This window comes from Aptenodytes patagonicus, chromosome 4 (assembly GCF_965638725.1).
Source record: "Aptenodytes patagonicus chromosome 4, bAptPat1.pri.cur, whole genome shotgun sequence".
NCBI classification, from domain to species: Eukaryota; Metazoa; Chordata; class Aves; order Sphenisciformes; family Spheniscidae; genus Aptenodytes; species Aptenodytes patagonicus.
In genome coordinates this window covers 15,393,028-15,403,709 of record NC_134952.1, presented here as the reverse complement: position 1 = coordinate 15,403,709, position 10,682 = coordinate 15,393,028, and the positions used below count along the sequence as shown (strand labels likewise).

General features: G+C 62.8%; 3 pseudogenes; all 3 read left to right on the top strand.

Annotated features, from left to right (window-relative positions):
* The first annotated feature begins 863 nt into the window (after positions 1-863).
* On the top strand, positions 864-2,201 carry LOC143159955 (inositol 1,4,5-trisphosphate receptor-interacting protein-like 1; annotated as a pseudogene).
* A 2,248-nt stretch (positions 2,202-4,449) lies between these two features.
* LOC143159954 (inositol 1,4,5-trisphosphate receptor-interacting protein-like 1) lies at positions 4,450-5,787 on the top strand (annotated as a pseudogene).
* Positions 5,788-8,035: 2,248 nt separating this feature from the next.
* On the top strand, positions 8,036-9,373 carry LOC143159953 (inositol 1,4,5-trisphosphate receptor-interacting protein-like 1; annotated as a pseudogene).
* The last annotated feature ends 1,309 nt before the right edge of the window (positions 9,374-10,682 follow it).

Below are 10,682 nucleotides of genomic sequence, written 5' to 3'. Positions count from 1 at the left end.
GTCAGGGACATCCACCTACAGTCCCCATTTTCATTTCATTTACGGTTTTGGGGGGCGTCTGCCCGCTTTGTCAAGCGAGGCCCTGGGAGCTCACTCCTGCCGGGCGGGTTTGTACTTGGTGCGATGGCCAGGACCTGCTGAGCCGGGCGGTGGGGACGAAGGCTGGGGCCTGCCGGCTGGGCGACGCTGCGCTGGTGGCTGTGACAGCACAGGGGACAGGTCACAATGGGAGCTGTCCCCAGGGACATCCTCAGGCAGCCCCGCTGCTGTTTGACTCGGGCGATCGGTGAGTGCAGCATGCAGGGGGAAGGCTGGGCTGGATGGGGGACGGGGCAGGTGGCCAAGGCGGGTTTCTAACCCAGAACGAGAGCCGAGCCCCTCAGGGCAGGGCACGGTACCGCCCTGGGGGCTGGGGGCAGAGGTGCTCGGGGCTCCCAGTGGTGGCAGGTGCCCAGAGAGGCTTTGGGGATGGGCCGGGTGCCCGCGGCTCCGTGGGACGCTGTTGGGTGGCAGGGATGGGGCCTCGGGAGACTCTACTCGGGTGTCCCTTGCCCTTTCACGGGGCACAGCCCAGCCAGGGGCTGGCCATCAGGGCCGCTTGGGCAGGGTGGGCCCCATGCTGTCTCCAGCCGGGGCCTGCGGCCCCTTCCAGCCTGTCGACGCCCAAACGCTTTCCTGGGACAGCCTCTGAGGGTGCTCCCATCCATGCAGTGCTCACAAACCCTGCCCTTGCTCCCTCCCGCCTCCCTCACCCCCTCTCCTACCACCCCCAGCTCCAGGAGGCTCCTGCCCCGCTCCCCCAGCCCCGTGCTCCCTCCCACCCAGCCCTGCTCAGCCCCATTTTCTCCCACCTCCTCCAGGCCATGGCTGCCGCAATCGCCCTCGTCCTGGCTGCGCTGGCCCTCCAGCACGGGCTGAAGCACAATCGCCAGACAGATGTGGCCACGGCTGAGCGGATGCAGCAGCGTCAGGAGTATCTGCATCAGGAGATGACTCGGCTGCTGCAGGAGATTGAGCGGAGCAGGCGCGCGGAGGAAGCCACGCTCCTTTCTGTGTTGCAGCAGTGGCCGTTTTGGACCGCTGCAGCAGCCCTGGTCCTGCTCGCCGAGGCCTGCTGGCTGGCCGGGAAAACGAAGCTTGCCTCTGACAGCTGCAGCGAGCAGGACAGCTCCAGCAGCGAGGAGGAGGACGACGAGGAGGAGGAAGACCTCAATCGTGCACGCAATGGTGTCAGGTCTTTGGCTGTGTCCAGCCCATCGCCAATGCAGGGCCTGCCCGACGCGTGCAAGGTGCTGAAGGAGCTGGTGGGTGACCTCCTTGGTGTCTGCCGAGTGCTTTGCAAGAGGACTTTCATGCCGCAGATGCACCCGGCCATTGGGATGGACGGCACCTATGAAGCCTGGAGCGTCCACGAGAACAGCATCGCCTACTGCCTGCTCGTGTTCCTGCGGCCACCCCCCGGGCACTCTTTCAGCCTGGAGCTGGACACCACGGGGCAGCTGCCAGCAAGGCACTCCAGCACCCGTGTGGTGCTGGAGTGCATGTGCTCGAGGGAGCAGCTGCTGGGGGATACGTTGTGCTTTCTCCACCACCCCGACGACAAGCTGCTGAGGGATCGGAGCTCGTACCTCCTACGCACCCTCTGCACACGCTCCTACTTAGACGTGGAGAAAATCGCCTGCTGGGTCCGACTGTTGGTGAGATCAGCCTGGCTGCTTTTGCCTCAGTCGCACCACTGCCAGCTAACGGTGCTGCCCGCCTCCCGGTCCTGCAGGTTCCAGCTGACAGGCACCTCCAAGGTGAGCATCTGCACGGAGATGATTTTTGCAGTGCAGCAAGGCAGCTCCGGCGCCTACCTGAGCCTTGAGTAGGCAGAGGCCAGCTTTACCAGCAGCACACCATGGCCGGAGAGCTGCGCTGTTGTCGAGATGCCGCCTTCCAGTCTCACGGCGAGGCACACCCAGCAGGACAATTTCCACCTCATGCAGCTCCGCACCCATATCCTGGTGGTCACAGGCTTTTCCACCCATGCCTGTGACCCTGAGGACCTACTTTCCTCTCACACTGGCGGGGCCCGGGGAGCAATTTCAGACACCGGGACAGAGAATCTGCTCATCCCGGAGACTGCCTGGGGAGTCCGCGCCGCAGATCTGAGCACACTAGGCATGGAGACGACGCCGCTCAAGAGGAGCTCAGCATAAGCAGAGCTCGGGGAATCTCCCCCGGTCCAGATGAAGATGCCGTTGCAACTGAGGCTCCTGCTACCACCTGTAACAGGATGGGACCACCCACCCTGTTGGACAGAGTTGATCCCCTCTGGGACCTATACGCGATACAAAGATGACAATAAATTAGCTTCTTTTAAGCAACCCTCTGTCTGTGAGTGTCTGTGCAACGCGTTGTTGGGGAATGCGGGCAGGTAGCAGGTTGCTGCCTGCTCAGGCGCAGTGGAAGCGGGGCGGCATTTTGAGGTGAGTAAGTAGTACCAAAAGAGAATGCTTCCCCTGACCCCGTTTTCCTTTCTTTTCCAGTTTTCTGCTCTGCTTCCATTTTAAGGGGAAGATGCCTCTGTGCGTGTATGCCGGATGGGAGGGAGCGCGGGCAAGGGAGCCAGAGCCTTCCCAGTAGTGACCACTGGCAGGACAAGAACCAATGGGCACCAAGGAAAAAAGCATGAAATTCCATCTGAACACAAGAAAGCACGTCCAGACTCTGAGGGTGCTCCGACACTCACACAGGCTGCCCAGGGAGGTTGTGGAGCCTCCAGCCTTCGAAAGTCATCCGGACACGCTCCTGGGCAGCCTGCTCCAGCTGGCTGTGCTCCAGCAGGGGGGCTGCACCGGGTGAACCTGGGGCAAACCAACCCCTGGGAGCCCGACAGCATTGCCCCGGGGCGACCCCTGGGGAGGTGGACATCACGGTCTCCAAGCGGTGAGCCCTCTGCACCGGGAACAAGCACCACGAGTCTGGAGCGGGGCTCTGGATGGACGCTCTGCTTGCTGCACCGGTGGGAGGCTTGGGCACGAGCCCGTGCAGAGCAGCAGCTTGAGAGCTGGGGGCACAGTTAGGCCAGGCGCAGGAGGCAGGAGTGTCCTGCAGCACCAGGCACTTCCCCTCCCGCACCCCCTCATCACCATTCGGAAACGGAGCCTTTTTGGGAACACTGCTCTCTCACCAGCACAGCAAGAGCAGAGACCCTGCCGCGGAGAGGCCCCATCCCGCCACAGGGATAGACACCATCACCCCCCCCCCCCCATCAGTGCCACGAAGGCACCAACGGCACCGTCATGTCTACAAGCACAAAGGCCAGCACCGAGGGAGCCGACCCATCTCACAGGGTGGCCGAGCAGGAGTAAACCATCCACGGGCCACGTCACCTTCTCTCACACGAGCACACTTTGAATTCCTTTGGGCGGCCTGCCCGCCAGGAAACCCTGCAGGGCTAAGTCCTGCCCCGGCAGAAGGAACCCAAGAGGAGAAGAGGGAGGAGGAGTTTTGCCTCTGCCCAAGGGCTCGTAGCTCTTCTTTTCAAGACAACTCGGAGTCAGACCACCTGGCCCAGAAAACTTTGCACCTCTCTACGTAAGTCAGGGACATCCACCTACAGTCCCCATTTTCATTTCATTTACGGTTTTGGGGGGCGTCTGCCCGCTTTGTCAAGCGAGGCCCTGGGAGCTCACTCCTGCCGGGCGGGTTTGTACTTGGTGCGATGGCCAGGACCTGCTGAGCCGGGCGGTGGGGACGAAGGCTGGGGCCTGCCGGCTGGGCGACGCTGCGCTGGTGGCTGTGACAGCACAGGGGACAGGTCACAATGGGAGCTGTCCCCAGGGACATCCTCAGGCAGCCCCGCTGCTGTTTGACTCGGGCGATCGGTGAGTGCAGCATGCAGGGGGAAGGCTGGGCTGGATGGGGGACGGGGCAGGTGGCCAAGGCGGGTTTCTAACCCAGAACGAGAGCCGAGCCCCTCAGGGCAGGGCACGGTACCGCCCTGGGGGCTGGGGGCAGAGGTGCTCGGGGCTCCCAGTGGTGGCAGGTGCCCAGAGAGGCTTTGGGGATGGGCCGGGTGCCCGCGGCTCCGTGGGACGCTGTTGGGTGGCAGGGATGGGGCCTCGGGAGACTCTACTCGGGTGTCCCTTGCCCTTTCACGGGGCACAGCCCAGCCAGGGGCTGGCCATCAGGGCCGCTTGGGCAGGGTGGGCCCCATGCTGTCTCCAGCCGGGGCCTGCGGCCCCTTCCAGCCTGTCGACGCCCAAACGCTTTCCTGGGACAGCCTCTGAGGGTGCTCCCATCCATGCAGTGCTCACAAACCCTGCCCTTGCTCCCTCCCGCCTCCCTCACCCCCTCTCCTACCACCCCCAGCTCCAGGAGGCTCCTGCCCCGCTCCCCCAGCCCCGTGCTCCCTCCCACCCAGCCCTGCTCAGCCCCATTTTCTCCCACCTCCTCCAGGCCATGGCTGCCGCAATCGCCCTCGTCCTGGCTGCGCTGGCCCTCCAGCACGGGCTGAAGCACAATCGCCAGACAGATGTGGCCACGGCTGAGCGGATGCAGCAGCGTCAGGAGTATCTGCATCAGGAGATGACTCGGCTGCTGCAGGAGATTGAGCGGAGCAGGCGCGCGGAGGAAGCCACGCTCCTTTCTGTGTTGCAGCAGTGGCCGTTTTGGACCGCTGCAGCAGCCCTGGTCCTGCTCGCCGAGGCCTGCTGGCTGGCCGGGAAAACGAAGCTTGCCTCTGACAGCTGCAGCGAGCAGGACAGCTCCAGCAGCGAGGAGGAGGACGACGAGGAGGAGGAAGACCTCAATCGTGCACGCAATGGTGTCAGGTCTTTGGCTGTGTCCAGCCCATCGCCAATGCAGGGCCTGCCCGACGCGTGCAAGGTGCTGAAGGAGCTGGTGGGTGACCTCCTTGGTGTCTGCCGAGTGCTTTGCAAGAGGACTTTCATGCCGCAGATGCACCCGGCCATTGGGATGGACGGCACCTATGAAGCCTGGAGCGTCCACGAGAACAGCATCGCCTACTGCCTGCTCGTGTTCCTGCGGCCACCCCCCGGGCACTCTTTCAGCCTGGAGCTGGACACCACGGGGCAGCTGCCAGCAAGGCACTCCAGCACCCGTGTGGTGCTGGAGTGCATGTGCTCGAGGGAGCAGCTGCTGGGGGATACGTTGTGCTTTCTCCACCACCCCGACGACAAGCTGCTGAGGGATCGGAGCTCGTACCTCCTACGCACCCTCTGCACACGCTCCTACTTAGACGTGGAGAAAATCGCCTGCTGGGTCCGACTGTTGGTGAGATCAGCCTGGCTGCTTTTGCCTCAGTCGCACCACTGCCAGCTAACGGTGCTGCCCGCCTCCCGGTCCTGCAGGTTCCAGCTGACAGGCACCTCCAAGGTGAGCATCTGCACGGAGATGATTTTTGCAGTGCAGCAAGGCAGCTCCGGCGCCTACCTGAGCCTTGAGTAGGCAGAGGCCAGCTTTACCAGCAGCACACCATGGCCGGAGAGCTGCGCTGTTGTCGAGATGCCGCCTTCCAGTCTCACGGCGAGGCACACCCAGCAGGACAATTTCCACCTCATGCAGCTCCGCACCCATATCCTGGTGGTCACAGGCTTTTCCACCCATGCCTGTGACCCTGAGGACCTACTTTCCTCTCACACTGGCGGGGCCCGGGGAGCAATTTCAGACACCGGGACAGAGAATCTGCTCATCCCGGAGACTGCCTGGGGAGTCCGCGCCGCAGATCTGAGCACACTAGGCATGGAGACGACACCGCTCAAGAGGAGCTCAGCATAAGCAGAGCTCGGGGAATCTCCCCCGGTCCAGATGAAGATGCCGTTGCAACTGAGGCTCCTGCTACCACCTGTAACAGGATGGGACCACCCACCCTGTTGGACAGAGTTGATCCCCTCTGGGACCTATACGCGATACAAAGATGACAATAAATTAGCTTCTTTTAAGCAACCCTCTGTCTGTGAGTGTCTGTGCAACGCGTTGTTGGGGAATGCGGGCAGGTAGCAGGTTGCTGCCTGCTCAGGCGCAGTGGAAGCGGGGCGGCATTTTGAGGTGAGTAAGTAGTACCAAAAGAGAATGCTTCCCCTGACCCCGTTTTCCTTTCTTTTCCAGTTTTCTGCTCTGCTTCCATTTTAAGGGGAAGATGCCTCTGTGCGTGTATGCCGGATGGGAGGGAGCGCGGGCAAGGGAGCCAGAGCCTTCCCAGTAGTGACCACTGGCAGGACAAGAACCAATGGGCACCAAGGAAAAAAGCATGAAATTCCATCTGAACACAAGAAAGCACGTCCAGACTCTGAGGGTGCTCCGACACTCACACAGGCTGCCCAGGGAGGTTGTGGAGCCTCCAGCCTTCGAAAGTCATCCGGACACGCTCCTGGGCAGCCTGCTCCAGCTGGCTGTGCTCCAGCAGGGGGGCTGCACCGGGTGAACCTGGGGCAAACCAACCCCTGGGAGCCCGACAGCATTGCCCCGGGGCGACCCCTGGGGAGGTGGACATCACGGTCTCCAAGCGGTGAGCCCTCTGCACCGGGAACAAGCACCACGAGTCTGGAGCGGGGCTCTGGATGGACGCTCTGCTTGCTGCACCGGTGGGAGGCTTGGGCACGAGCCCGTGCAGAGCAGCAGCTTGAGAGCTGGGGGCACAGTTAGGCCAGGCGCAGGAGGCAGGAGTGTCCTGCAGCACCAGGCACTTCCCCTCCCGCACCCCCTCATCACCATTCGGAAACGGAGCCTTTTTGGGAACACTGCTCTCTCACCAGCACAGCAAGAGCAGAGACCCTGCCGCGGAGAGGCCCCATCCCGCCACAGGGATAGACACCATCACCCCCCCCCCCCCATCAGTGCCACGAAGGCACCAACGGCACCGTCATGTCTACAAGCACAAAGGCCAGCACCGAGGGAGCCGACCCATCTCACAGGGTGGCCGAGCAGGAGTAAACCATCCACGGGCCACGTCACCTTCTCTCACACGAGCACACTTTGAATTCCTTTGGGCGGCCTGCCCGCCAGGAAACCCTGCAGGGCTAAGTCCTGCCCCGGCAGAAGGAACCCAAGAGGAGAAGAGGGAGGAGGAGTTTTGCCTCTGCCCAAGGGCTCGTAGCTCTTCTTTTCAAGACAACTCGGAGTCAGACCACCTGGCCCAGAAAACTTTGCACCTCTCTACGTAAGTCAGGGACATCCACCTACAGTCCCCATTTTCATTTCATTTACGGTTTTGGGGGGCGTCTGCCCGCTTTGTCAAGCGAGGCCCTGGGAGCTCACTCCTGCCGGGCGGGTTTGTACTTGGTGCGATGGCCAGGACCTGCTGAGCCGGGCGGTGGGGACGAAGGCTGGGGCCTGCCGGCTGGGCGACGCTGCGCTGGTGGCTGTGACAGCACAGGGGACAGGTCACAATGGGAGCTGTCCCCAGGGACATCCTCAGGCAGCCCCGCTGCTGTTTGACTCGGGCGATCGGTGAGTGCAGCATGCAGGGGGAAGGCTGGGCTGGATGGGGGACGGGGCAGGTGGCCAAGGCGGGTTTCTAACCCAGAACGAGAGCCGAGCCCCTCAGGGCAGGGCACGGTACCGCCCTGGGGGCTGGGGGCAGAGGTGCTCGGGGCTCCCAGTGGTGGCAGGTGCCCAGAGAGGCTTTGGGGATGGGCCGGGTGCCCGCGGCTCCGTGGGACGCTGTTGGGTGGCAGGGATGGGGCCTCGGGAGACTCTACTCGGGTGTCCCTTGCCCTTTCACGGGGCACAGCCCAGCCAGGGGCTGGCCATCAGGGCCGCTTGGGCAGGGTGGGCCCCATGCTGTCTCCAGCCGGGGCCTGCGGCCCCTTCCAGCCTGTCGACGCCCAAACGCTTTCCTGGGACAGCCTCTGAGGGTGCTCCCATCCATGCAGTGCTCACAAACCCTGCCCTTGCTCCCTCCCGCCTCCCTCACCCCCTCTCCTACCACCCCCAGCTCCAGGAGGCTCCTGCCCCGCTCCCCCAGCCCCGTGCTCCCTCCCACCCAGCCCTGCTCAGCCCCATTTTCTCCCACCTCCTCCAGGCCATGGCTGCCGCAATCGCCCTCGTCCTGGCTGCGCTGGCCCTCCAGCACGGGCTGAAGCACAATCGCCAGACAGATGTGGCCACGGCTGAGCGGATGCAGCAGCGTCAGGAGTATCTGCATCAGGAGATGACTCGGCTGCTGCAGGAGATTGAGCGGAGCAGGCGCGCGGAGGAAGCCACGCTCCTTTCTGTGTTGCAGCAGTGGCCGTTTTGGACCGCTGCAGCAGCCCTGGTCCTGCTCGCCGAGGCCTGCTGGCTGGCCGGGAAAACGAAGCTTGCCTCTGACAGCTGCAGCGAGCAGGACAGCTCCAGCAGCGAGGAGGAGGACGACGAGGAGGAGGAAGACCTCAATCGTGCACGCAATGGTGTCAGGTCTTTGGCTGTGTCCAGCCCATCGCCAATGCAGGGCCTGCCCGACGCGTGCAAGGTGCTGAAGGAGCTGGTGGGTGACCTCCTTGGTGTCTGCCGAGTGCTTTGCAAGAGGACTTTCATGCCGCAGATGCACCCGGCCATTGGGATGGACGGCACCTATGAAGCCTGGAGCGTCCACGAGAACAGCATCGCCTACTGCCTGCTCGTGTTCCTGCGGCCACCCCCCGGGCACTCTTTCAGCCTGGAGCTGGACACCACGGGGCAGCTGCCAGCAAGGCACTCCAGCACCCGTGTGGTGCTGGAGTGCATGTGCTCGAGGGAGCAGCTGCTGGGGGATACGTTGTGCTTTCTCCACCACCCCGACGACAAGCTGCTGAGGGATCGGAGCTCGTACCTCCTACGCACCCTCTGCACACGCTCCTACTTAGACGTGGAGAAAATCGCCTGCTGGGTCCGACTGTTGGTGAGATCAGCCTGGCTGCTTTTGCCTCAGTCGCACCACTGCCAGCTAACGGTGCTGCCCGCCTCCCGGTCCTGCAGGTTCCAGCTGACAGGCACCTCCAAGGTGAGCATCTGCACGGAGATGATTTTTGCAGTGCAGCAAGGCAGCTCCGGCGCCTACCTGAGCCTTGAGTAGGCAGAGGCCAGCTTTACCAGCAGCACACCATGGCCGGAGAGCTGCGCTGTTGTCGAGATGCCGCCTTCCAGTCTCACGGCGAGGCACACCCAGCAGGACAATTTCCACCTCATGCAGCTCCGCACCCATATCCTGGTGGTCACAGGCTTTTCCACCCATGCCTGTGACCCTGAGGACCTACTTTCCTCTCACACTGGCGGGGCCCGGGGAGCAATTTCAGACACCGGGACAGAGAATCTGCTCATCCCGGAGACTGCCTGGGGAGTCCGCGCCGCAGATCTGAGCACACTAGGCATGGAGACGACACCGCTCAAGAGGAGCTCAGCATAAGCAGAGCTCGGGGAATCTCCCCCGGTCCAGATGAAGATGCCGTTGCAACTGAGGCTCCTGCTACCACCTGTAACAGGATGGGACCACCCACCCTGTTGGACAGAGTTGATCCCCTCTGGGACCTATACGCGATACAAAGATGACAATAAATTAGCTTCTTTTAAGCAACCCTCTGTCTGTGAGTGTCTGTGCAACGCGTTGTTGGGGAATGCGGGCAGGTAGCAGGTTGCTGCCTGCTCAGGCGCAGTGGAAGCGGGGCGGCATTTTGAGGTGAGTAAGTAGTACCAAAAGAGAATGCTTCCCCTGACCCCGTTTTCCTTTCTTTTCCAGTTTTCTGCTCTGCTTCCATTTTAAGGGGAAGATGCCTCTGTGCGTGTATGCCGGATGGGAGGGAGCGCGGGCAAGGGAGCCAGAGCCTTCCCAGTAGTGACCACTGGCAGGACAAGAACCAATGGGCACCAAGGAAAAAAGCATGAAATTCCATCTGAACACAAGAAAGCACGTCCAGACTCTGAGGGTGCTCCGACACTCACACAGGCTGCCCAGGGAGGTTGTGGAGCCTCCAGCCTTCGAAAGTCATCCGGACACGCTCCTGGGCAGCCTGCTCCAGCTGGCTGTGCTCCAGCAGGGGGGCTGCACCGGGTGAACCTGGGGCAAACCAACCCCTGGGAGCCCGACAGCATTGCCCCGGGGCGACCCCTGGGGAGGTGGACATCACGGTCTCCAAGCGGTGAGCCCTCTGCACCGGGAACAAGCACCACGAGTCTGGAGCGGGGCTCTGGATGGACGCTCTGCTTGCTGCACCGGTGGGAGGCTTGGGCACGAGCCCGTGCAGAGCAGCAGCTTGAGAGCTGGGGGCACAGTTAGGCCAGGCGCAGGAGGCAGGAGTGTCCTGCAGCACCAGGCACTTCCCCTCCCGCACCCCCTCATCACCATTCGGAAACGGAGCCTTTTTGGGAACACTGCTCTCTCACCAGCACAGCAAGAGCAGAGACCCTGCCGCGGAGAGGCCCCATCCCGCCACAGGGATAGACACCATCACCCCCCCCCCCATCAGTGCCACGAAGGCACCAACGGCACCGTCATGTCTACAAGCACAAAGGCCAGCACCGAGGGAGCCGACCCATCTCACAGGGTGGCCGAGCAGGAGTAAACCATCCACGGGCCACGTCACCTTCTCTCACACGAGCACACTTTGAATTCCTTTGGGCGGCCTGCCCGCCAGGAAACCCTGCAGGGCTAAGTCCTGCCCCGGCAGAAGGAACCCAAGAGGAGAAGAGGGAGGAGGAGTTTTGCCTCTGCCCAAGGG